This window comes from Capra hircus, chromosome 24 (assembly GCF_001704415.2).
Source record: "Capra hircus breed San Clemente chromosome 24, ASM170441v1, whole genome shotgun sequence".
Classification (NCBI taxonomy): domain Eukaryota; kingdom Metazoa; phylum Chordata; class Mammalia; order Artiodactyla; family Bovidae; genus Capra; species Capra hircus.
Genome location: NC_030831.1, coordinates 19909477 through 19936572, shown reverse-complemented (window position 1 = coordinate 19936572; position 27096 = coordinate 19909477). Strand labels below are relative to the sequence as shown.

The window sequence follows — 27096 nt, the reverse complement described above, 5'->3', positions numbered from 1 at the left end:
CTCACAGAATGGCCACTCCCAGCTTCTGGCAGCTGCTGCCTCGAGCTGCATGAGCCAGTGTCTCCCCTAGTCCAGCAGCACGTTGATCCACCAACTCTTGGCACCCCGCGGGTGGGCTTGGGGGTGGGGAGTGGGCAGAAGACTTCTTAAATCCTGATCTTGCCTGAAGGAGGCCGGCCAGGCAGCAAGGGGGCACAGGTCCTCCAAACAACGGAAGCAGCTGCAGGGGCTGCTCTCGTCTGGTGCCCGATGTCCCGCAGAGGCTGTGAGAGGCTGCGTGGCCTCTGGCTCCAGTAGGGGTGGGAATTCTAACTCCACCCTGCACCAGCCACATCACTCCAGGCAGCTCTTTCATTTCGAGGCGCCTCTGTTTCCTTACCTGGTATAAGGGATAATGGACTTCCTGGGTGGCACTAGTGGTAAAAAACCTGCCTGCCAATATAGGAGACCTAAGAGATGCAGGTTCGATCCCTGGCTCAGGAAGATCCCCTGTAAGGGGAAATGGCAACCCACTCCAGTATTCTTGCCTGGAGAATCCCACGGACAGAGATTGGAGGGCCTCAGCCCATAGGGTTGCAAAGAGTCGGACACGACTGAAGCGACTTAACACACACACACACAGACACACCCATAAGGAATAACAGCACTTAGCTCAGAGGGCTGCAAGGAGGAAGAGTGAATGAAGCAGCTGAGAATGTGATGCCACCTGCGGACGGACGGGATCCTCGGGGAAGGCTGTGTGTAGGAGGTGGAACTTGCTCCGGTGGCCAGAGCGGGACGTGCAGGGAACTGCCTGAGCCCAGTGAGGAGGAGAGATGGGCTGGGAATCCTGTGTGGGGGCGCTGTGTCCCCCTGTTCCCCGCCAGGATGCTCTGCTCAGCCAGGCAGGGGTCCATGGCCTGGCTCCTGGCAGAGAACAGGGTCCCCACTGGTGCGCTGAGCCTGGGAAGCTGGACCTGCCCAGAGGTATATGAGTGCTTCAGACAACAGGCAGAGCAGCGGTTTCTTGAACTTATGAAGGGAACTCTCCAAGCACAAACTGCAGACCTGGAGCACCCAACACCAGGAGGAGGTGTGTCCGCAGTGACCCCAGCTTCCAGCCTGTCTCCTGGTCTCCATGGAGCCTGAGTGTCTGGAAGCCTGTGAGGGCCTGCAGGGCCCAACCTTCCCCAGTAAGAGCCTTGTGCCATGTCTTACGGCCCTGTTCTGGTCCAGCTAGAGTCTGGCGTCTTCCCAGTCTCCTTGGCCAATGTCCCTGCCTCCCCCAACTCACTTGTTCCTTTTTCCACCATTTGATCCAAGTGTAGGATCCGCTGGATCTTCGGTCCTGACCTTCCCGATTAACCCCGCTCTCCTGGCTGTGTGCCAGCCCACATTCTGCCTCTCAGCCCGTGGTGGGGGCAGGATCTCCTTGTACCCCCAGTTTGCAGAGGTAGAAACAAAAGCTCTGAGGAAGCACCACAGGCAGGGCTGTGATCAGAACACAGCTCGCCAGCTCCCCAGACAAACTCATCCTTCTCTACCTCCCTGGACTCTGGCTGACCTGGCTGCAGACTCCAGTGGGTCTCTGCCACCTTCTGAAATATAGGGGGCCTCTTTGCTGCTACCCCCGGGTTAAAGCTTTTCTTTAACCACATCAGGGCACGTATATCTCCGCCTGCAAAGGAGGAGGCAGCCTTGGGAGTCCTCGGACTCTGATCGACGGCCACCCCTGCTCTCGATTGTGTCATGTGTGTGAGTCATGTCTCCCCAGCCAGACAGTGACCTGGCTGCCTGCCGCAGCAGCCACGTGTTCCCTTCCTCCAGAGCCCCGTGGCCCGAGCGCACAGTGGGGACTCAGCGGTAGCCACTGAGTGATAAATGGATTGGAGACTCAGGCATGAGGGTGATTGAGGTCAACCTTTGGTCTCTGTGTAGACGGTGCGCTCCTGGAGCAAATTAACGGGCCGGCAAACCCAGGACAGTCACGTGCAGTCTATGGAACATGCACTGTAAACATCCGATGTGAATTCAAGCCTCCCTTGGTCTGTTTGGATGAGTGTGGCCTGGTTCTCTCCATGGAAAGCAATCCTCACGCCTCCCCCACATTCCCCGGTCACCCACGTCAGTGTCTTTTCAGAACCTAGCAGAGTGTGAGCAAACACGGAGAGGAGATATTCCTGGATCCTTGCCCTTAAGAGCTTTCATTTCCAAAAGCTAGTCCTTTGTGTCTAATTCAAAGCCCTCTTGCTGTAAGAGATGCCACTATGCCGGGGACAACAAATTACTATGCCCGTTAGGTAGGTGGGGAGACTGAGTCTGGGGGCAGTTGATTCCCTCAAGATCACAGAAGGCGCTGGTGCCTAAGCAGGGACCAGACTCTTTAGCACCCCTCCCTCCATCTGCAAGCGCAGGGCAGAGCGGCTGGCAGGCTGCTTCACCCGGAGATGGCTGGGCAGTGGTGACCCCTGTGGCCCATTAAAAAAAGAGTTGTTTTTTCCCTACTGCTGCCAGGCTGCCCGTGAAACAAACGGGATATTTACCGGGGAGAAAGGAGGAGCCTGCTGGCTCCCAGTGGCCCCTACCCTTGCACTCCTAGTAGCTTTGACTCCAAAGCCCTGCCTTTATGAAGGGCACCATTCAAAAGCCAAAGCTGCTCCTGCAAGTGTCAGGAATAAGTGGGGAAGCCAGGAGTGGAGACTGAAGCCTGGGGGAGGGGGCAGCTGCAGCCAAAGAACGTGAGAGCGAATGTGGATTGTTGCGCGTGGGAGCGTGTGAGTGACTGTGTGCGAGTGTGGATGCGTGCGCTCCTGCACGTGGGGAGGGGTGGTGAGGGAGAGTCCTGTGACTAGGGGAGCGTGTGAGTGACTGTGTGCGAGTGTGGATGCGTGTGCTCCTGCACGTGGGGAGGGGTGGTGAGGGAGAGTCCAGTGACTAGGGGATGCTGCCTTTTACAGCTCCCCTGGTGATGTTCATGGCCACAGAGAAGCCTGTATCCTGCCATGTTTTGTCAAGGAGACTGACCAGAGCCACCCGCATGCCTGACTCTCTCAGGAAAGGCTCCCTTGCTTTACTTCTCCAGCAGAAACGACCCACACGTGCCCCTGCCCCTCCTCTCTTCTGCAGTGAGCACAGCCACCCCGCAGACCTCTTCTGGGCTTTTCACAGGACATGCAGTACCCTACCCTCTATCTTCTTTTTCCAAGCCACAGTCTCTGATACTCGACAGGGCTGGGAGGGATCCAGGAACAGCCGGTGCTCCCAGTGTGTGGGTCATTCAGGTAGAGTGGACACCCCCTGCTGCTCATCAGCTAGGGAAAGCCCATGCAGTGCCCCAGGGCAGTGCTGAGAGGTTTAGAAGGTGGGCTGCGGGCAAAGGAAGCCGACATGGGTGGGTCCCGACCTTGGCTCATCCAGATCTGATTGAGCTGTGCGGGTTTTCCTGGTGAAATAAATGCCACTAAGGGTTTGACTAGCACTTCTCAGGTCTTGTAGGGGCTGACTCTAGGGAGGACTGGCTCTCACAGGGAAGGGAGTCCCCTGTGGGACCAACCTGGCTTGGGAAAGCTTCCTGGAGGAGGTGGGATTGGAGGTGGGGCTGGAGCTGAGTCTGCAGTGGGGTTAAGAGATCTTGTTGGCAGAGGTGGGGCCTGAATTTGGCACCCTTGGATTCACCTTGGTGGAGCATGGGCGCCTGCCTTCCTATTCTCTCCCTGTTACTGGCACGTGTGTCCTCCTCGAGGCCCCGAGCTGGGAGACGTGGTGAAACTACTGTGGTGAGAAATCAGACTAGTGAGTGTACCCGTACTGCTGGCAACAGAATCGGCCTTGGTCTCCTGAAGCTACCCCCAGGCCCTCTGAAAGAGCAGGGAAGCCTGCCTGTCCTCCTTTCTCCTTGTCTCTACTCAAACCCTTCAGGAGAATGGCTTTGGGAGGCTTCCAGGAGACTGGCCGCGGCTGAGACTGTCACGGATCTTCTGCTGGGGTTCATCATGCTTCCCTGTCCACCTCTTGGTCAGATGCCAGGCTGCTCATATACCAGGCCACCTTCTCCTTTTCTCTGAGCGTTCCCCTCCTCCACCCTCCTAAATCTCTTCCTCTGAGAAGCCCTTCAGGACGCATGGTGCCTGGCCTTCTGAGACAACTCGCTGTTCCATGAACTTGCGATGGTCCAGCACTCTTCTCTAAGGCTGTGGCTCCTGCAAAGCCCTGATTTGCTGGTACTCTCTGCCCAGGAATGATATGTTCTTGGCTTTATCCCGAGAAGGCCTGAACGGTAAAGTGACAAGGTCTAAGACAAAACCCAGCTGTGCACAACATATGCTGTGCCAAGGAGCAGTTGGTTATTATGGGAGGCTCTGGGGAGTGGTGACATCTAGAAGGAATGGAGGGGACCGGTCTGCCAAGGAGGAAGAGGTGCAGGGGACTCAGAACAGGCACTAGGCTTGTTGGCATCAGAGGGAGATGAAGAGGGAATGTGCCTCCCTGCCTCTCGCCCTGGACAGTCCTGGCCTGGCTCTAGAACCCAACACCTCTTGCCTGCGGCACTCTGAGCTTCATGAGTGTGTGCAAGCAACATTGTATGTTTGTGGGTTGAGTTGCTTCAGTCGTGTCTGATACTTTGTGGCCCTGTGGACGGCAGCCTGCCAGGCTCCACTGTCCATTGGGATTCTCCAGGTAAGAATACTGGAGTGGATTGCCCTGCTCTCCTTCAGAAGATCTTCCCAACCCAGGGATCAAACCCAGGTCTCCTGCATTGCTGGTGGATTCTTTACCCACTGAGCCACCTGGGAAGCCCAAAGTGAAAGTGATGGCTCAGATGGTAAAGAATCCACCTGCAAGACCCAGATTTTCCCTGGGTCGGGAAGATCTCCTGGAGAAGGAATGACTACCCACTCCAATATTCTTGCCTGGAGAATCCCTTGGCCAGAGGAGCCTGGTGGGCTATAGTCCACGGGATTGCAAAGGCTTCCCAGCTGCTTGGCAGCCCTGCCTGTGGTCACCATGGGGCAGGTCTCTCACGGCTATGGGTGAGGGGTCACATCTGCCATCCCCTGCAGTTCCCCCAGCCTGGCAGTTAGGATGGTCTGCCCTGCCCTCACTCCCAAGCCCCCGCTATCTCCCGCCCCTGCCCCTTCTCATGCCCCCTCCATTCTGGCTGGAAGAGGAGGTCTAGACTCCCCACTCACTCCCGAGGCCTGGGCCCCAGAGACTCCTCTCCTGCTCTGTGACCTTGCCGTCACTGGCCACCTCCCTGGCATCCTCTGTTCTTTCAGAGCCACATGCATCCTCTCTCCCCACCACGTCTGGCCGTCATCCCGGGCAGGCCCCCTCGCGTCCTCCCCAGAAGCGTCCTCTGACCTCTGACCACTGTGGTCCGCACGGCTGGCCCTCCATGGCTGACACTCCTGTCTCCTAAAGCCCGGGCTCCTTTTTGGACACCTGGTCTTGCCCTGTCCTGTCGTGGGACCCAGCTGTCAGGTGTGACTGTGGGACTCCGGAAGAGAAAGACAACTTATTCCAGTGATCTGAGCCTCCCATCCTGGCGCGGCCAAGGCTGGCACCTGAACATGCTTTGCCCGTGACTGGGAAAACAGACCATCTGACCATGATGTCACCTGTCCCTCACGGGCTGGTGACTTGGGCAGAATCCCTCGGGTTAAAATGCGGAAGCTGTGTACACATCTATTAATATCTCGGCTTTGCAGCAAAGACAAGGCCCTTCCGGGTTCCAACCCTTTCCTTGTGCCTCAGCCAGGATGACTAAAGGGGTCTCAGAACAGCCACGTCAAGAAGATTCCCCCCCACCTTACCTCCCAGTTTGCCACCAGAACCCCCCCAACCTCACCTCCCTGCTTGCCTCCTGAGCCCTTACCTCCAACATCACCTCCCAGCCGACTTTATTTAATTGCCCCCCGGCTTTAACGGTACCTCTTAGATTAGAATACCCGAGACCTAGAAAATTCATAATCATGTGATTAAAAAAAAAAAGAAGAAAGGACAGAGGAAGAAAAGTGCATTGCCTTTCCACCGAGTTGTTCATAATTACCTAATTAGAGCAGGCACCGTGCACTTGTCCATGGGGAAAGAAACCTCATAGAGATTCAAGAAGGAAAAGTGTGGGTTCCCTGGGAGAGCTCTAGGGGCGGGAACCGGCTCCCCTGGCACAGGCTAGACCATTTGTATTAGCAACAGCTAAAGTTGCCGGGTGAAAGCAAGCCGGGGCTGAGGTCCTCACCAGCGGAGGGACGTGGTGGAAGAGGGGCACGCCCCGGAGCGCCAAACAGGGCTGCCCACCGAGGGCACTTTGGTCTGTGCATCGATTCTCCATTGGGTGCTGGGGGAAGGGCCTCCATCCCTCAGGGAGGATGCAGGTGAGGCCACTGACAGCGGTGGAGGGACAGAGGGCAGGCTGCTAGCGGACGCAGCCCCTGCCCTCAAGTGAAGGTGGTCCCCCTCTCCTCAATAGCAGGGGACAGGCACCTCACTTCCCAGCCCGATCTGCCCCCAAACATGGATCCTGGCCAAGGGCAGAAGTAGGCTCCCTGGCCCCCTCCTCCCCCTCCTGACTCCGGCTTCCTGATTCAACCACCGCAAGATGCGGGAGTGTGCTGTGACGTGGGCTCTCGGGTGGCAGCCCAGACTGCCATTTTCAACATCCCTGGAAGAGCGGACGTGGATAGAGAACTGGGTAGGAGATGGACTACGGGGACTGGTCCTCTGCTTGCCACGGACACTCGAGGTGACTGAGGGGAAGCCAGGTCCCCCTCTGGGCTTCAGTTTCCCCTTCTGTAAAAGGAGAGCGCTGGCCCCAGGCTCCCACCTTTTCATCTCCCAGCCCTGGTCCTAGGCTTTGGTGGTGGGTTAGGGGCTGGACGGGCCCAGGGTCTGGAGGAAGACAGACTGTACTGTGACAGAGCCTTAAGAGGGACTCAGGGCCACAAAGACCCTCCTGGTGACCAAGTGGGGGCTGAGCTATGGGAGGGCCCATGGAGGGCAACTGCCTGCTAAGTCACTTCCGTCGTGTCTGACTCTTTGCGACTCCATGAACTGTAGTCTGCCAGGCTCCTCCGTCCATGGGATTCTCCAGGCAAGAATTCTGGAGTGGGTTGCCATGCCCTCCTCCAGGGGACCTTCCTGACCCAGGGATCGAACCTGTGTCTCTTAGGTCTCATCTCCTGCATTGGTAGGCAGGTTCTTTACCACTAGCACCCCCTGGGAAGCTCCGAGGAAAGCCACGATGGCCCACAAAAACAACAGCAAACCTGCAGAAAATTGAGAGGGACAACTTAGCTTCCCAAGCAGGCTGAGCAAGGCCGGGCTTGATGGCTTCTAAAGCACCACCTTCCTTTTCCATCTGAAAGGCCACAGAACCTCTCCGCTCAGGGAGGCGAAGAAGGAGGCCACAGGGTGTGGAGGGAGGGGGGCAGGGCAGCCTGATGGGGTCCTGTTTTCTTGAGACTCTCATTAGGACACGTGGACAACAACTGGCCAGGCCGTGTTGCGTCACCGCCTGTGCGGTTTGCTGCACATTAAATTCATTATTTTAACAGGTCAATGCCTCTGACAGATATTCATTTGTGGGAGATGAGCACGGCTGCTTCTTTAATCCCTGTGGATTACTTGGCTCTTCTGAAAGGCGATACCAGTAACTTGCAGAGACTTTAATCCCAATCACTCCAGACTGTTTACAAGGAGGAAAAAAAACAAACCTGCTCACATGCAGCTGAGCGCCGTCTCCCAGTCCTGCCCCTCAAGGCTCAGCCTTGGCAGGGACATGGAGGGACTGGGAAGGTGGGCCCTGCAGGTGAAGCCCCTGGCCCCAGCAGCCTGGAGCCCACCCTGGTAGATGTCTGGGGAAGGTCCTTGTTCTGCTGAGCCTTCTTTCTTCCATCAGCTAGATGCTGGTCTCGCCTGATCCCACCCAAGGCAACTGTGAGGATCACTGGCCTGGGTGGGAGGTGGGGGTCCTAGCTAACTCTCCGAACACATTCCTGTTTTTCCCTAAAGGTCTCGGCAACCCAGGTGGGAAAGAGCACAGGGGGTCCCTCGGAGGGGGGCTGATGTTCACCTCCCCCAACCACCTCCCCCCGGGGCTACTCTGGCCTCTGCTCTGTGGATGGCCCAAGGTCATGGTGGACCTGCTGATGTTGCCAGCTGGGTCCCTCTAGGGAGCTGAGTCCCTCGTGCAGTTGCAAAGAGGAGGGGACCTGGAGAGTCTTAGCCCTGCTGAGTCCTCAGTGAGAAAGTGATAGAAGCTGGCCTGCCACCAGAGACCTGCTGTGCCACGCTCTGCTTCCTCGTTGTCTCCAAACTCCCCAGACACTCTCTGCCAGGCTTAACTTCTACTGGGGAACATGTTCAGGGTGTGTGTGTGTGTGTGTGTGTGTTGGGGTGTGTGTGTGTGCATGTGGGGTGTGTGTGTAGGGTGTGTGTGTGTGTGTCTGGGGTGTGTGTGGATGGGTGTGTGTGTGTGTGGATGGGTGTGTGGATGTGTGTGTGTGGTGTGTGTGTGTGTGGTGTGTGAATGTGTGTGTGGCGTGTGAGTGGTGTATGTGGGGTTTCTGTGTGGGAGGGGTGTGTGTGTGTGTGTGTCTGAGGTGCGTGTGTATGGGTATGTGTGTGTGGTGTGGTGTGGGTGTGAGTGTGAGTGTGTGTGGTGTGTGTGTGTGGGGTGTGTGAGTGTGTGTGTGGGTGTGGTGTGTGACTGTGTGTGTGGCGTGTGAGTGATGTGTGTGGGGTTTGTGTGTGGGAGGGGTGTGTGTGTGTGTGTCTGAGGTGCATGTGGATGGGTGTGAGTGTGTGGTGTGTGTGTGGGTGGGTGTGTGTGTAGGTGTGTGGGGTGTGTGGGGTGTATGTGTGGGGGTGTGTGGGGGGTAGGTTTGTGGGGTGTGTGTGGGAGGTGTGTGTGTGTATGTGGATTGTGTGTGTGTGTGGTTGTGTGGATGTGGGTGTGTGGGGGTGTGATGGGATGTGTGTGGGTATGTGTGTGTGTGGGTGTGAGTGTGTGTGGTATGTGTGTGTGGGTGTGGTGTGTGAGTGGTGTGTGGGGGTGGGTGTGTGAGGAGTGTGTGGTGTGTGTGTGTGTGTGTGGTGTGTGTAGATGTGTGTGGGGGGAGTGTAATGGGGTTTGTGTAGCTACGTGTGTGTGGTGTGTGTGTGTGGTGTGTGTGTGGGGTGTGTGTGTGTGGGGTGTGTGTGTGAGTGTGTGTGGGTATGTGTGTGTGGTGTGTGTGGGGGTGAGTGTGGTGTGTGTGTGAGTGTGTGTGTGGGTGTGAGAGTGTGGGGTGTGTGTGGGATGTGTGTGGGGTGTGATGGGGTGTGTATGGGTATGTGTGTGTGGTGTGTGCGGTGTGGGTGTGGGTGTGAGTGTGTGTGGTGTGTGTGAGTGTGTGTGTGTGGTGTGTGAAGTTGTGGTGTGTGAGTGGTGTGTGCAGGGTGTGTGGGGGTGTGTATGTGCTTGTGCATTTCCGTGCACAACTGTTGTGTGTGTGGCCTCGCCTGTCTGTGAGTGTGTCCAGCCATGTTCTGGGGGCACCGGCTACCTGTCCGGTGGATGAGTAATTAATTGGAGGGTGATAAAGTGATTAGCCCTAGAGCTTTCGGAAATAATGAATGAGGGTCCTGTAGATGTCAATATTTGAAAATACTAATTTAAGGCCTATTAGCTGAAACAAATTTTAATTAAACAGGGAATAATCAGGGTGATGAGAGGAAAATAGAAGCTTCGGCCAGTGACTGAGTTCTCACGACACGGAGTGAGGGGAAAGAGAGGAGTGGTCTGGGTCCGGACCTTGGACCTGGCCAGTCCTCACTCGGGCAAGGAACCAAGGATGGGCAGGGGTCGGGTAAAGGAGTGGAAGCCACGCTTCTGCTCTGGGTTTCAACCTTCTCACCTGTAAAACGAGAGGGGCCCTGGGGCCATTCCCTAGCAGACTTCCGCCCGTGGGGAAAGAGGGGTGGGGGAAGCAGCTAAGCAGAGAGGTTCTCCTCTGGGCAGGTCCACTGGGCTGTGGCTTGTTCCCAGGGGTGTCTCTGGGGTGTCAGCCCACAGGCACTGGGGCAAAAGAGCATGGACTGTGTTCTTGTCCCATGGACTGTACTGCACCCACAGAACAGTCCTTGGGACACATAGGCCTTTGGAAGGACTCACTACCTGGGTTTTCCTGAACGGGGTCATGTAATTCCCTACACTCTCAGCTTGGTTCAGACTTTAATTCTGCATGCCCAGGAAGAAGACCTGCTGTGAGTGGGTCACATGGGAGAGGGAGTCTGCTGGACAGGTGACTGCCTACCCAGCTGGTGGACACCGAGGACTCACGACTGCATGCTTTTCCAGGGAGAGCGCCTTGATTCAGGTTTTCCTCTTCCCACACTGCAACCATCCTCATGGAATCCCCTACCCACCGCCTGCCAGGTGTGAGTTGCTACAGAGCAAAGCCGAGGGTTGGGAAGGTGTGTGGATATGTGTGTGCGTACATTTGTGTGTACCTGTGCCTCTAAACCTGTGTTTACATATGCAAATCTGTGTGTATGCAGGCCTATGTTTGCCTGTGTCATTGAATATCTACGTGTGTCTACATGTATGAGAGTGTGTGTGTGTGTGTGTGTGTGTGTGTGTGTGTGTGTGTGACAAGGGTCCTGGAGTTTCCAGGTGGGCAGCGCCATCTCCCACAGGACTGCCCCCTTCCCAGGGCTTCAGAACTTTAGCTCACACCACAGCGGCTTTGCTTGGTTATTTATTTATAACCCACCACATTCCACAAATGGTCGGAGGTGGAGATCTTGATTAGTCTGGGGCTCCCCTCTGGCCTCACACAGAAGCTGCCCTCTCAGGCTTACTACAGGAATCCAGAACAACCTTGTCTCTGCTGACGACAACACCCTTGACTTCATCCTTCCCTCCCTCTGCCTCCCGAGTCAGGCACCCACCTGCAGTTTCTGCTTGCCACTTAGCCGCTAGCAGCCTGCCTGGCCCCTCAGCCTGCCGACTCTGAAAAATTCCAGGCCAGCTGGTTCCTCCCAAGATCGTGCCCTTTGCCCGAGACTTCTCCCGTAGCATCTTTTCCCACCCCTGGGGACTGTGGTCGGGATGCTCACTCTTCTGTCCACCCCTGGCTCTGCACCCTGTCCCCAGCACCCCAGCCGCACCGTGAGCCTGCTCTATGGGCCGGAACCACATGACCTCCTGCCCAGTCTCCTGCCCCCACCTCTGCAGCTGAGTGGGGGCTTGGCGGGGGGGGGGGGGGGGAGTTGGCCCACGCACTGAGTCAATGCTGCTGGAATTGAAAGTTGCCTAATAACCTGAGGCCCCTTGGAAACTTTTCATCTCAACACCGAGACTGATTAAATAGCAACAAAAATAAATTATGTATACACAGGGTTGTAAAAGCATCCAGAGACTGGAGACTTGGGGTCTGTGCCTCATATAAATGCAAATACTGTAATAGCATTGCCGTGGTCCCCACCCCCACCCTGCACACACCTGGGGAGGGGAAGGTCGGAGCCGGGCAGGATGGTGTACAGCACAGCCGCCCCGAGCTCAAGCCCGCGGGGACTTGAAACAAAACCTGAAGCCAGGCATGAAACCCAAGCCAGCGCAGAGAGAGACTGACCCCAGATAACGAAGGTTTGAGGCAAACAAAGGGATACAGGAAGCGGTTGATGTGTCTTGACTCTGCGGGCAGGGGTGGGGGTGCAGTGATGGGAGGGGTGATTAGCAGGGAGTGGTGGGGGGGGCGCCTGTCTTCCTGGCTCCACAGCAGATATCACCCCCTGGCCTCTGCCAGAGACCCCCCTCCCAGGGGGTGAGCCAAAATGACCCCCCTTCAGGATGCCCCGCCCATGCTGCTCTCCTCTCGGGTACCCCGCTCCCCAGAGGAGGTGTTTGCTGCTTCTCCTCACCCTGGGGAGCTTGTCGGGTGCTCACATTAGCAGCTCTCACTTGTGCCGAAGCTGGGACAGGAGCTTTTTATAGTTTCAGGTGTCTCTGGGTGGGGCTGCCTCCCCCAGGCCTCCTCTGCTGCCAGCTTCCCCCTCGGCCCTGGTTCCCAGCTGCTGGAGGCCTGGGCACTGGGTCCCGCCTGGGTCCGGGGATGAGAAAGGGCAGAAAGGTCTCCAGACCCCAATCCTGTTGGGCATCCTGGTGAGTCATGTGCCAGGGGCCCCCTCCACGCCCCTCTGCCCTGGGACAGCTCTCTCCTTATTCATCATCTGCCCACCGTCTAGTCACTCCCTGACATACAGTAGGTACCGGTGAGAGCTGGCCACCTGATTGGTTACAAAGTCATTCTGTGGAGGACAAGTACTTTTTTTCCTGGGGGGCTATCATCCTTTTCTGATTTTAATATCCCATTCTCCTTCCATTAGATAGCTGCTCTCTCCTTTAAGTTACCTGAAACCTCCATAAACCAGTCACTATAATGAGATTAAAGCATTAAACATCTATGCCAGGTGAGCTTAGCACTTTATACTTTGCAAAGTGCCATCTTATTAAATTTCTCATCTTCCTAACACCTCCACAAGGCTGTCGGGGCAGGCACCATCATGCCCAATCTACAGATGAGGAAATTGAGGTCCCGAGGGGCTTCGCTGTGCTCACATAATTAGGCCTCCTGAGTCTTAGGCTGCCATCCTAGGGAAAAGCTGTAGAGGCATGAAATAGGTCTCCCTGCCTTGAATGTTTTAATTTTCCACTGATGGCAGGGAGTGAGAAGCACAAATGACGCCTGTCCATTGCAGTTTCTGCAGGGGCGGGGAGGCTGGGACACCTGGCTGCTTAGCCTTGACTTCTCTCTGGTCCTTCCTTTTGGTTCCCTCCTTCTGGATCCCTGACACAGTGGCTGAAGAGCAACCAGCACCGCAGAGGGCCCCAGCTCTCATCTGTGCACCTCATCTGGGGATGCTGGGGAAGGCTCCAGAGTTCACCCAGGCTGGTCCCGCCCCAGGAGCCCCCCATCCCCACCCCTACATCCCACCTGGGCCCAGAGAGGGAGCTGGGAAACAGGAAAGAGGGCCTCTGTGCTCCTATCTCTTATTTGGAAAGACTAAATTAGAGAAAGAAGGATTCAACAAATAAGAGAAAACAGGGCAGGCGGTACTGTCCTCCAGCTTTATAAACAACAACACACAGTTGCAATGAAGGCTAAGTGTGGCCCAGCCAAGCAAATCCCCACAGCAGGAGGGTGGAGATGAGCTGCTAGAGGCCACACAAGCATTTCTAGATGGCAAATGCAGGGGGGAATATAACTTGTTCTCACTCGCACAGTCTGACATAAGTGTCTGACCAAGACTGTGTGTCCATGTCCTACTGAGAATGACCCTTAATGCTTTAGGGTCAGCGGCATCATTCAAGGCAGGGTCCCGGACTCCTCCTGGAAGCCCCTGAGGACAGCCCCCAGGAGCCATGCCTGGGTACCCTGCTGTGGCCCCCCTGGAGAGACTGGCTCTGGTGCCCCAGACCTGCGGTCGGCCTTCCCTTCTGCCTCACAGTCTTCTCAACATACCTTCTTATAGGAAGTTTTCTTACATCGACCTCCTGCCTCTGATGTTTCTCTTACTGTATCCTCTCGGCACCTTCATACTCTTTATATTTTATGCTCTTTTGATTTGTTCTTGGTTAGACGTGAACTTGTAAGTACCGCCAAGTTTCCTTCTAACATCTGGCTCCTGTTCTAATTATGGGCTGCACAACATAGTAATGCCATTGCCACGTACATGGATCTCTGACGCTCAATAAAACCAGTGAATGGATTGAGTGGACTGCGTGAACTGCCATTGGAGGTGAGGAGTGGCGGAAATTGTGCCAGTGGGGTGCCACCCTTGCACCTCCAGGATCAATGACTCCCACGCTCATCTGTCCGGGGAGGTGACTGTGCCCCCAGGGATGTGAGAACCAGGGTGGGCTTTAGAGACCCTCTGGGCCCATACCTTCTTTCTGCAGGAAAGGACACTAGGGGCCGTCCAGGGAAGGATCTAGATCCCCCGGCAGTTAGAGGTGGCCTGCCTGCAGACCCAGGCTCTGGTCTTGTCCAAACAGTGTAGCAGGTGATGCTTTCTCCTCTGTGGGGTCAGCCTTTTTCCATTATCTGGTCCCTGACTAGACTGGATGCTGCTTGAGGCCAGGATCACATCTTCCACTCTGTCTGTGTCCCCAGAGTGTCCCGCAGAGCACAGAACACACAGTAGGCAACTAATAGTAACATCAAAATCATTGTTTTGGGGAATTATCTTAAAATGTCATGTCCTGGGCATGACTATCTTTGTCTGGGAACATCTATAAGTACTGGCCAACGACAGAATGGGCCACCTGGCAAGTGGGCAGTAAGTAAACCTGCAGGAAGGCGGCTGCAGGTAGACTGGTGACACGGTGAGAGATGCCAGGGAAGGATTCCTAGAGCACATGGGGAGCGGCCACAGAATATTGAACTTTCATTCTCCCCCTGGTTTCATGATCCTGCCCCTCTGAGCATGAAGGGACAGATGGAAGTTGGTAGGGTGACTTGTGTCTGGAACTCTGGAAGATGGCTTGCTGTGTTGAAACCAGCCCTTGAGATTGGCCAGCTCATTTCAGACTTGAAATGCCAGCGAGAGGCAGAGTTCGGAAGGCTTTAAATAGAGAAATGGTAAATTGAGTGTCCAGGACATGGGAGGTGCTATTTAGCATCCTAGGTGCCAAGGGTGGAAGTGGTGGTGGTTTAGTCGCTAAGGTGTGCCTGATTCTTGCGACACCATGGACTGTAGCCTACCAGGCTCCTCTGTCCACGGGATTCTCCAGGCAAGAATACTGGAGTGGGTTGCCATTTCCTTCTCCACATGCCAAGGGTAAGGACAGAAAAATCAGGCCCGGTGTCTGACTTCACTGAGCTTACAGTTTTGTTGGGGAGAAGAGAAGCTGCCCATAAATTCTGAAACATAAACCATAAAAGCAAATTAATAATGAAGAGTTCAGAATAAAGAGAGAAGCTGTGTTTCAAGGCCATACACGATTAACCACCCAATGACGGGCGGAGACAACAAGGCCTGGGGTTACCCGGAGGAGGAGGGGGCACCCACGTCTGGCTGCAGGGCTCGTGCAAAGCTCTGGAGGCTGGTTTCTGGCATTTTCAGTTTGTTAACTGCAGTTCTGACCATAGGGATTTGACTTCCAGGGACCATCCAGGGGAGCCCCTTGATGGCTGGAAAGCCCCTAGCCACTCCTGCGGCTTCCTGGGGAAGGGGCGCGTCACCCATCCTCTTCACCCGAGTGGCTGTCTGTGGCTCCTGTCCCCAGAGCAGAGTGATACGCAAGGGGCTCGGCCATTGTTTTCCCTGCCCTGCCTACCTCTGGGCATGAGGTCTGTGCCTCATTACACCAGCAAGGTGTGGCATGGACCTGGGGGCAGACTGGTGCCTCTTCTAGGGGGCTGAAGGAGCAGTGCAGAGGCTGGACTCCCACAGGCTGGTCTGTGGATGGCAGGAGACCCAGCTGTAATCAACAAACACCTACAGCCAGCAGACTGTCCCAGCGGAGGGGGTGGGGAGGGGACTCTGCTCCCCGTACCCAATGCCCGAGTGTCCTTATGCTTGGTTTGGAAGGCAGCTCATAAGCTCAGCCTTGAACACGCCACCCAGCCCCCAGCCCCCAGCCCCCACCTCCATGTCCCAGCTGAAGCCCCGAGCAGGGAAAACAAGCTTGTCTCCTTTTGCTGCTTCTTGTTGTCCCTGGGGGAGGATGGCAGCTCACTGGCGGTGGCAGTATGGATCTGGATCTTTGGACCACCTCCTCTGAAACCCCGGGTGGGAAGAATGACCAGTCCACAGAAGGGGAAACTCTAGGGGGCGTGGCGAGCGGCCAGAACCGGGCCCCGCCCTCACTTGTAAGGGTTCCCATTTCCCCCAGCCCCTGTCGGGTCTTCCCTTGGCCCCTCTTTGGGGGATTGGGGGTGCTGCCTCTCACAGCATCCCATGTGTCAGGGCTTAGATCCTCAGTATCTTGGCTGCCTGGGAACAAAACCCCTTACTAGCTGAGCTGAGACAAGAGGGTATTTTTCCAGCTGCATTTTATCCAAGAGAGGAACAGGACCGTCTAGAAACCATGGAGGCTTGCATATCTTGCAGGAGGCCCAGGGCTCGGCAGGCTGGCTGGTGACCACTGCCTCAGTCCCTGGACCTGGACGGGCTGTGGGTTTTGGGGGGTGCTCCTGGCTTGTGCGCCGTGTCTGACACGTCAGGGCCCTGCATGTGCGGCTCTAGTCTGGGCCTGGGTGAGGCTGCCACACCTCCCCTCTCCACAGCCAGCGGCAGCTCCTGCTCCCCTGGGCTGGTTTCTGCTCCCTTGGCCACTAAGTTTGTCTCCCTTGTGGTGGAAGGTCTCCCATCCTTGGTTCTCTTTGCCAAGCTGAATGAGACAACTGACAGGTTTTGAACTTAACAAATGATCAAGCTCTTCTCAGCTCAGGATCTCAGCAACACCCACTTGCCTGGGTCCTCTGCGATGATTCATCACTCAGGTGCCTCCCCCATGCCCCCACCTCATCACACACCTACCCAGGTCCCAGCTCCCCGGAGACTCCCAGAAGAGGAAGCTGCTCCCTTGGGTTCAACCTTGATTGACACCCCGGTCTTCAGCGCGCTAGCCCATCCCAGTGTGTCTTTCCCAGGGAGAGCCCAGCAGGACCTCTGATCTCCCAGTCAGAGCCCCACCCCAGTCTTGAGGCCACCTGCAGGGAGGGGAGGAGAAAACTAGTGGATGTGAGGAAATGGGCCCCGGGAGGGTGTCACAGAGTGCAGGGCATGGAGGGTGGGTGGGCAGTGCTCTGGACCCCTGCCTGGCCTCCCCTCCTCCCCTCACCTCCCCCAGGAGCTGGGGAGGGCAGGCGGAGCGAGCTGAAGGCTGTGACTTCACATCTTTGTTGCTGTAGCTGCTGCGCTGAAAATAGTCCTCTCTAGGGCAGGCTGGCTCGGGGTGTGAAAAGCTCGGCTCCCAGGGAGCAGCAGGAACCAGCTAGAGAGAAAAATTAACCACAGGTCTGGCGCTTACTTGCCTAGCAGAGGAACACAAGCGTCAACCCTGCCGCCCCGCTTACCGCTGCTTGAGATGCTGGGGGGAGTACACGCTCACTCTACACAGCTCTCGGCGACCCTGTCTGTGCCTCTCCGTTTCCTGAGGGCTTCCTGCCCTGGGGAACTAGAAGCTGCACATCTGGTAGCTCTAACCTCCAGCCACTCTGGACACAGGTGGTAGTGCCCTCACTTGATAGGTGGAAACTGAGGCTCAGAGAAGTTGATTTGCCTGCTTAAGGTCACACCAGGCTCCCCTGGTGGCTCAGTGGTAAAGAATCTGCATGCAAACGCAGGAGATGCGGGTTTGATCCCTGAGTTGGGACAATCCCCTGGAGAAGGAAATGGCAACCCACTCCCATTCTTGCCTGGAGAATCCCATGTACAGTGGAGCCTGGCAGGCTACAGTCCATGGGGTTGCGGAGTCAGACCTGACTTAGTGACTGAACAACAGCAACACAACGAGGAACAAGGTCACGTGGCTTCAGCAGTGGGGCCCTCTGACCCCAGTGCTTCCCCGGCAAACACTGGAGGCTGCACAGGCTCTCCAGTCTTCCAGCTGCTGCCTGCTTCCTGCATAGGAGGGCGAGTGGCGTGAGGACCTGAGTCCTCAGTGCTCCCTGGTGGGGTGGTCAGAAATGCAGGCATCCTCCCCTCTGGAGGGAGTTCCTGGGGCCAGATGGAGCAGGCGGCACTTTCCTACCTTGGTCCAAGGGCCGGCATTCTCAACTCAGCCTCAGTGTGATCACCAGTAAGTTTGTCTATTCCCAGCACGATCCCCACTCTCCATTTCCACCCTAAAGTACACTAGATAATTAAGTCTCTCTCAGGCCTCCTCAGTATTATGCAGATTAATTTATTATTTAAATCTGAATAGAATATTAGCTCATTGTCTTAATAGTTCTGATAAACGTTTGGGGGGGGGTGGTGGCACAGGATGGAAATCCTCCCATTTGCTCCCTCCCTCCATCAGAATGGAAAGACCCCTCAGGCAGGTGTGTGTGTGGGGGGGGGGGCGGGGCGTGGCTCCAGACCCTGGGGCACACAGGCAGCTTTGTGCACATGTAGGGTCCTGTGTGTGTCCTACACTGAGATCAGCACATGAGCCCTCTCCACACAGGCCCGGCCTCCTGCCCAAGAAAGAAAGAAGGGGCAGGCGGGGAATGCAGGAACCACAGAGTTCCCCAGTCTAGAGGCTCTCCCCCTTGCTGTTTGGACAGGATGGGATGAGGGGGCAGGGTGAGAGTGCAGAAGACAGCTTCTGAGTGTCCATCAGCGGAGGGGACTGTGGTTTGAGAGCTGGGAAGTCTCTCAGCACTTCAGTCTGCCCTTCTCAGAAATGGTTCTGGTAAGGGAGGATCTCCTCACCAGGGGTGCCCTGGTGGCTCAGATAGTCAAGAATCTGCCTGCAATGTGGGAGACAAGGCTTCAATCCTTGGGTCGGAAGACCACCCCCCCCCCACCCCAGAGAAGGGAATGGCTACCCACTCCAGTATTCTTGCCTGGAGAATTCCATGGACAGAGGAGCCCTATGGGCTACAGTCCATGGGGTCACAGAGAGTCAGACACAACTAAGTGACTAACACACTTCATCACCACAATCCAGAGAGAGCTGTTGGTGGAGGTGGTTGTGTTGAGGGAGGTCCTACAGACACCAGAAGTGTGGGGTGCAAACTGTCCTGGCTTTGCCAACACTCTGCCTCCCCGCCCTATCCCTAGGGGACCCAGGCAAGACCTAGGGGGCCCTTTCCTGTGAGGCCCGCTTCCTTCTCTGTCAACAGTCTCTGGTGAAGAGGAGTTCAGGCTCATCCTTGCTGCTTCCACCTCCTGCAGAGATGTTGTCTTGGCCACCTGATCTCCACAGCACGTACAGAGATAACAAGACCCTTAACACTGAGATCAGCACATGAGCACAGGAAAGGAACTGCGGGCCTTCCACTAGGCACGTCTGTTATGGACTGATTGTGTCTTCCCCTTGAAGCCCTAAACCCCAAGGTGATAGTATTGGGAGGAAGGGCCTTTGATGAGTGGCTGATTTAGATGAGATCATGAGGGTGGGGCCCTCATGATGGGATTAGTGCCCTTGTAAGAACAGCAAGAGACCAGAGCTCCTTCCCTCTCTGCCAGGTAAGGTCACAGTGTGAAGGCGGTCATCTGCAAGACAGGGAGGGTGGGGATGCTCTCACCAGGACTTTGATTGTGGACTTCTCAGCCTCTATCACCATGAGAAACAAGTTTCTTCAGTTCGAGCCACTCAGTGTGTGGTATTCTATTACAGTAGCCTGAGCTGACTAAGACAGTCACTCTTTGTAGATGTGGAAACTGAGGCCAGAGAGGTCACGTGTTGCCCTTTGGCTGCAGAGGGGGTGGGTGGTCACGGAACAGATGTGACTGGTGCTCCAGGCACCATGCTGCACACTAACACAGGGGTCAGCGTCCACCTTGGGGGTGCGAGACTGGGTAGGGCCACAAGAGGACTGCCATTTGGTTCTGTGCTCAGAGCACTGACAGGGGAGAAGGTGTCTCTTCACACACAGGATACACACAACTCAGTCCCTGAGGGATGAGGAAAGCGGGACCCCGACGAGGTCATGGATATGACCTCCACCAGCCCTCCTGGTGGAGGGGAGGGAGGCAATGCCATGTGCCCCCACGTCTGAAGCTCCCCTGGCTGCATCCTAAGTTGGGAAGGGTCAGTTTAGGCTTATGTTTACCCTAGTGCTCCCCACCCCAAGGTCTGGAATCGAGCGGGTGCCCTTGGCACAGACGGTATTGAATCCAGCCGGGAAAAATATATGGGACACATCGTGTGGCTGTGGTTTCTTTGCACCATCCAGTCATACAGCTGGCAATTAATTTCCCCTATAAATGAAACACCTTTCATATCACTTTATCTGGAGAGCTTGAATTGACAGCAGCGGGTGTAATTTATACATACTTTTTACCCATCTGTTAGCATTCAGGCTTCAGGCTGCTTGCGTTTTTTTTTTTTTTTTTCCCTTCAATTCTCTCCCCAAATTGAAAGGATTAGGTTAGGATTAGGTGAGTGTTTTAACCAGATATTCACAAAGATGGATGGCGGTGCTTCCAGACGGCCGGTGCCCAGGGGAGGCCCTCACACGATGGTGGCCAGGTGGGGCTCAGTGATCTGGGAAATTGCCTCCACCTGAGAGCCAGCAGCCCTGCAGTCCGAGGCTGGAGCTGCAGAGGGCCTCAGGGACTCTCCGGGCCGTCCTTCATTTTACAGACGAGAAAACTGAGGTTCAGAGAAGCAAAGGGACACGTGCAAGGTTGAGCAGCTGGTCAGAGGCGGAGCTGGAAGGGGGTCCGGCTGGAGAGAGTGCCAGAGGGAGGATACCTGACAGAGCAGAGGGGCATGGATGGGGCCCTGAAGTACTTGGCTGGCCAGGGTACAGTCCTTTCCGCCCCTTGGTGTGCAAGGACGTGGGCACAACCCAGCCTCAGGCTCCCGGGATGCGGGAGATGAACGCCAAAGGGCCCAGCCTTTAGAGGTCAAGGGCAGACCTCCGGCCTTCTTGATGGCCCACCTCCGCCTCTCCTGGCTATTGCAAGGTGTTTGTGATCAGTGCCTCCTTCATCCCCTCCTTCTTGCCCAGGTTCGGCCCTGGAGCCATTAGCCGTATGACTCAGTCTGGTAAGAACCAGCGAGATAGTTCTGTATTAACGCAGGGGCCTGAAGAGATTTGGCCATTAAATGTTACATTAGACCCAAGGTGTCCTGTACATCCTCCCGGTGGAGTTTTTCAGGCAGCCTTGGCTGGGGGGCCTCGGCGAGGGGGAACGTGCTGGAACTGACAACCAGGTGGAGGTGGGGGTGTGGATGCTGGGCTGTGTGCTCCCCCTGGAGCTCCGAGGACATCCTGGAGAACCGCGGAGGAAGGGCAGGCGTGTCCTTGCCTCCCGTTCAGCCCCGGCAGGCCCTGCTGGCTATGGCTGAGTGCCCAGTTTGTCCCCAGCCCAGCAGGGCAGCAGCCCAGCTCACCTCTCAGTCCCGGGCAGCCCTGATTTCACGTCTCCTATCGTCTAGGAGCTCATCCTCCTTATTGGACCAGATGTCCTGAGTTTTAGTTCCAAAAATACACACATGGAGGTGAGGGAACAGACAGAGGAGAAGCTGTTTCCTCTTCCAGGGAGGACGTGAGACCTGCAGGGAATAATTAGTGAATAGCACTGGCTTAATCAAAATACAACTAACTGCCTCCTACGGGGCAGGTGATTACTGTTTGAGTCGCCAGGAGGGGAGACATGGCTGTTGGCTGAAGTCAGCTAGTCTTCCTGTCATCCTAAGTACCCAGTTGCCCAAACAGCTACATGACCCAGCTAGATACCCATCCACCTAACTCCCCACCCACCCAACTAGCCATCCATCTGCTTGTTCTCCTACGATCCTGGGTAAACCGTGCAGTCTCTCTGGGCCTAAGTTTCTCTGCTGAAATGGAGATAAGAATTCTCCCCTGATCTCCTCCTGAGCTTGTTAAAGGATCTGACGGACCCGAGGACGATTCTGGCAAGTGGTGCAAAGAATACAGATATCAGACGGTGGGTATATTAACGATTGTTACCATTACTACCACGCTGCTGCTGTCTAAACCCTTCCTGACTTGCGATCTCGGCTGACTCTCCCCTCTCTTGGACCGGTGACTTTGCACATCCGCGGAAGGGAGACTTGGGAACTTGTTTTAAAGATCTCCCAGCCCTGCAGGGCGTGGCAGATCCAGGAGGAAGCTCAGCTGCCCCGCCTCCTCCTTGCACAGGCAGCTGGCTCCTCCCCCTCCCAGAACCCAGCAGCGCCAGGAGGAGCAAAGCGGGACGGGGCTGTAAGAGCATTAATGGCCGGGCAGGTTAGAGGGAGACCGCAGACAGATGCTGGTTGTGCTTGTGTTTTCCAACGTTAGGGCCTCAGAACTAGGGAAAAAAAAAACCAAAAAACTGGGAGCTTTAAAACCAGGAGGCTAATTGTTCGGATGGGAAGATATTTACAGTAGTGGGGCAATGAGGAAGGAGGCGCTGAGTGAGCAGGGTGGTTTTGGCTGGAGCGGCCCAGTCCATCCGGGGGGTTTCTGGGGGCAGCCAAGGGGTCATCCTCTTGAGTCGGGCCGTCTACCTGCGGTTACCCTCTGTCTCACAAGTCACCCTCCTTTGGGGAAGCCGCACATGAAATAGAAGCGGACATCTCCTTGTCCAGGGTTTCTGGAGCGGCAGCCAGATCACCTCCCCAGCCAGCAGGGAACACGTGGGCCTGGCCCAGGGAGCCTTCTAGTCTTTAAGGCCCAATCAGTCACCCCTTCTCAGGAAGCCCTCCTGACTACCGCAACTCACAGGTGGTCTCTTCAGACTCCCTGGATCTCCGAGTCTGAACTGCAGAGACCCTTGACCACACAGCTTAATGGTCCAAGCTTCTCCTAGCGATGGGTTCCCCATTAGTGTCTGGCACAGGGCTAGTCATGCCGCTGGGCTCGCAAACTTGGGAAGGGAGGATGAATTACCCTGGGGGGCTTTAGGAAAGTGGATGGAGTTGGGGAGGAGGAGAGGGGTAATCAGCAGCAGCTCAGCTGAAGGAAGAAATTGGAAAATCCAGGTAACAAGGGCTCTGTGGGGCCCCAAACCTCTGGCCCCTCATTCATCTGCCTGCTCACTGGATCTTGCCGTAAACAAATGAAAACAGACATTGAGAATCCACACTCAACATGCACCAAACTCGATCTTAGATCGATTCTGGCTAGTTACGAGAATATTAAAAAACTGCAGATCTCAGAGGGGGAAAAAATCATCTTTCCTTTGAAGCAGAAAATGGTCCTTTTGCAAATTAATGGCTGAGTGGGCCAAAAGCCCCTCCTGGAAGGGAGAAGGGGGCCTGTCAATATCTCAGGAGAAGCAGAAGGGTCCGGCTGGGGTGATGGGCTCATGGGGGCAGAAACTGCTGAGCCGAGCTGGACACAAACCACAGGTGCGCTGTGAGAGGGCCCAGCAGTGACTCGGGGAGAAGGAACCCAGACAGGCTGCTTTCTGTCGACAGGGCCCACTTCCAAATGCCAGGAAACAGATCGTGCTGTGCTTCTCTGAACGTTCCTTAAGAAGTGGCTGGGCAGCCAGTAGTAGCACGGGCTGCGGGAGGGGCGGGAGCTACGTGCACAGGATTGCAGGTAACTTGGAATGTTAGACTTCTTTAAGGAGCAGCTCGGCCGGGCTCCGTAATCTCTCTTGTCTGCTCTAGTAAGCTCTCCCCCTCGCCTGCACAGAGCCGTCTCTGTCTCCTGAGGCGCTGGGTTGGTTTACACCTATCTTCTCCATGCTCCAAAATTCTACCTGGTTCCTAAGCCTCCCTGACTCCCCAGCACACGGCCCTAAGGCACACATGGCCCAACACTGGGCTTCTTCTTGTCCCCACAGCTGTGAACTAACCGGGTGGTGAGAACCCCAGTTCTCTGTGACACCCACCACCCCTGTGGGACCTGGTGGATTGTGAAGCTGGATCCCCTGTGATTTAGTGCCAGACCGTGAGGCCACGCAGGGGGTGAATCCTCACCCGTCTCTGCCTGGACACCTCCTGGGATTTCTTTCTTCTCCTTCCTTTGCTTACAAAAGTTGAGGAAGATAAGATAGGAGTCATCCTTCCGCTTAAAGGTAGACGCACAAGGCAGACTCTGGGTTAATTAGCAAAGTCTTCCAACTGCACCCCTACCTTGCCCCCACCCCACCCCAGTGCCAGCACACAGAGTGGGTAGGAAGAGGAAGATGAGGGGTCAATTCCCCAATGGCTGGAGAGAGGCTGCCAAGCTCTGTCCCTCAAAACCCTCAGGAAGAGGAGCTAGCTCTCCTGCCCCAGTCTGGGAGAGTGGGGAGCAGAACCCGAGCCCTCTGCACCCTCTGCTCCCCGAGGCGGGGGGTCATCAACACGGAGGCCGAGTCTCTTCCCACACCCACAAGCTCAGCCCGGTTTGGGTCCAGTTCATCCAGCCTTCATCTACCACGTATGCACTGCCCACCACAAGATGCCGGCAAGCTGTCAGCTCAACAAACATTCAGTGTGCATATTCTGAGAGCAGAGCCTAAAACAGATGCTAAAATCTAGAGGTTTATGTAACTGAATATAGCCCGATGACACAGTCATGTGTCCGTGAGGTTCTCCTTCTGACCTGTAACGCCTGACCTTGAATCCCAGCTCTGCCACTTACGGTGCTGTGTGTGTGCGTGCGTGCGTGCTCAGTTGCTTTAGCCGTGTCCGAGTCTTTGCGATCCTGTGGACTGTAGCCCGCTGGGCTCCTCTGTCCATGGGATTCTCCAGGCAAGAATACTGGAGTGGGTTGCCATGCCCTCCTCCAGGGGATCTTCCCAGCCCAGGGATCAAACCTGTGTCTCCTGAGTCTCCTGCACTGCAGGCAGATTCTTTACCCATAGAGCCATGTGGGAAGCCCAATGATGGTGTGACCTGGGACCAATTACTTAACTTCTCCCTGCCTCATCACTCCCATCTGTGAAATGAGCCACTGCGCCAATGTTAGACGTGACCTACTATACTGTCGTTTCCTGGGTTCCTGCTGGGAGCCTGGGCGAGATGCTGAGCCCACCGCCCTGGGCCCCATGGTGTTCACCCTGCATGCAGGACCCTCACAGCCCTACGGAGCCCCCTGTACAGGCGGCATGGAGGAGACCAGTGTCCAGGTCAGATCTGGGAACACCACGAGCAGGCAATCAGGAGCTGCTGCTTGAGGCGCTGACGAGCTCCCTGAGAAAGGCCACTGCTTGGGGAGCTGGAGGGTGTCATCTTTGGGTCCTTCTGTAGCACCAGAGTCCATTTATGGGGAGGTCACTTATGAATATTAAACTCTTTGCTCCAGGCTCCGAAGAGTCCCGCTGCCCTGCTCTACCCAAAAGTCAAGGTTACAGCCCAAATAAACAAAGCTGCCCTTCCCAGAAGAAACACACTGTCTCTCACACACACACACACACACACACACACACACACACTCGCATTCACACCTGCAGTATTTGAGGGGGAAGCAGGAGGGGGAAGTGCAGGGGTTGGAGCAGCTGTTTCCTCACCCTGGCTCCATGGGGAGGGGGTGTCCTGGCCCACAGGCTCCCCTGACTTGTCTCCCCTGACTTGTCTCCCCTGCTAGTTTCTCAGACACACCAGGCACGGCTTCCCTGAGCAAGTGGGGTCTGACTTTACAAACAAGAGAGGGAGCTTCCAGGAGAGGGCGCTGTTGGAACATCCTGGGAGTGGGAGGCACCAGGCAGGCCTGCAGCGGGCACACAGTGGGCTGGGCCCAGCCCCGCGGGAAGCGGGAGGGGCCCTGCGGGTCTAACTTTGGTGCACTCGCTAAGAATGCAGTAAGCCTGAGGGTGGGGCCGGGAGCCTTAGCCACTCCCCCGAGAGGCTGACTCAGGTGGCCTCCGAGGCCAGGCTGAGAGAGGCTGGATGAGACACTAAGGTGCACAGCAACACTAGGGTGGCACAGCCCCCCATCTCCCCCCACTCACACCCAAAGAGACCGAGGCCCCCTGGGCCTCTCTCAGCCCCAGTGAGCACGACGAGGGCTTGCCCCTCTCCATCCCTCCCCTGGGGACAGAAATAGAACCAGGCAGGGCAGAACAGCAGGTTATCAGGAGTCTGAGTCCCTGGGAAATGTTTGGGGCCAGCTGAGGAGGGGCCTGGGGTCCGGTGGTCAGAACTGGCATCCAGGCGCGGGTGTGTAACTCTGGGGCTGTCCCGGCTTGGGATGCTGCTACCGCCAGATAGCCAGGTTGAGTTACAAGGACACAATGATTAAGGTGGTTAAGCCAAGGAGAGAGTGAGGGGACAGTGCAAGAGTGGTGGGGTGACAGACACTGGGAGACAGAGGCAGGGAGCAGGGCAGAGAGACAGAGAGACCGGCAGCGGGGGACAGACACACTGATGAGAACTCGGAAAGAAGGGAGAAAGGAGAGGGCTGAGTCGGATTCATTCCATGTCACCCACAGAGCTTCTCCCAGAAGCTGAAAAGGATCTGCTGAAGGAGAAGAGACGATGGTGGAGAAGAGACGGTGGCAGCCAGGATGTCCGGGGAGCTATATGGGGTCTCTTGGCCTGTCACCACGTCACCATCCTCCTCCTCACGATTGTTATCTACCCTTTGAGTGTCTGAGCCGCGCCAGGCACTCCATGCGTGCCAGCCTTTATCCTCCTAAATCCCTACCTCAAGGCCGGTATGAACACTTCCACTTTATAGAAAGGGGAAGTGGGGCTCTGACCTGTGACTTTCTAATGCCATCTTCCCGTCAGGTTTCTTCACTGCTCCAGACAAGTTTCCAAACACGGAGGGTTTGCCTCAGCAGGAAGAGACCAAACTGGGCCTGCGAGGGTCTGTCCAGGAGGGCATGTGTGTGTGAGAAGGGGGCCGGGAAGTTCAAATACCACAGCGCCCCATTCACTTCTGACCTCTCACCATCCACATGCAGGCACTGAATAGATCGCAGTGTGAGCCTTCTGTTCTACGTCCCAGGCCAGGCAGAGGTGGTGGCCCAGGCTGCTCCTGGCCCCTCCTTTCCCTTGCCCAGCCCCAGCCTGGAGGGGTCACCCCAGGTCTGGGTTACTGGTGCCAGCCCCTCAGGGTCCTCACCTTGGGGTGCTCCCCTGGGAGGATGGGGACAAGGAGCCAGTTAGAACTGGGAAGAGAAAACCTCTTGTCCCTACTCCCCAGCGAGGCTGTGGGTCTTACCACCACCAGGCTCCCTGTGTGGGAGAGGGCAGGAAAGCCTTGGGCTGCTGATCCACAGGGTCGGGCCTGAGTCCCAGCTCTGCCACTCAGCAGCTGTGTACCTTCAGTGAAAGGTCCTTAACCTCTGTGTGACAGCTTCACCGCCTATGAAATGGTCCCGGCCTCCGGGGTGGACGATCAGATGAGAGTCCATGTGATGCGCTCGGTCCTGGCACACAGCAAAGACTCGGCAAGTATCTGCTGACATCTCTAATCACGAGCACCATTGCTTTGGCCTCTCACACCTCCTCTCTCCCTACTCTCTGGCCCCATCCCCTCTCCCTCAAACTGTCAAGCCTGTTTTCAGAGGGTCTCC

The 27096-nt window shown here is 56.1% G+C and overlaps 1 protein-coding gene across 22 annotated transcripts in view; it reads right to left on the bottom strand.

The window, feature by feature from the left end:
- Nucleotides 1–27096, bottom strand: part of CELF4 (CUGBP, Elav-like family member 4) — a 315363-nt gene that overhangs the window by 168070 nt on the left and 120197 nt on the right. The window lies entirely within an intron of this gene.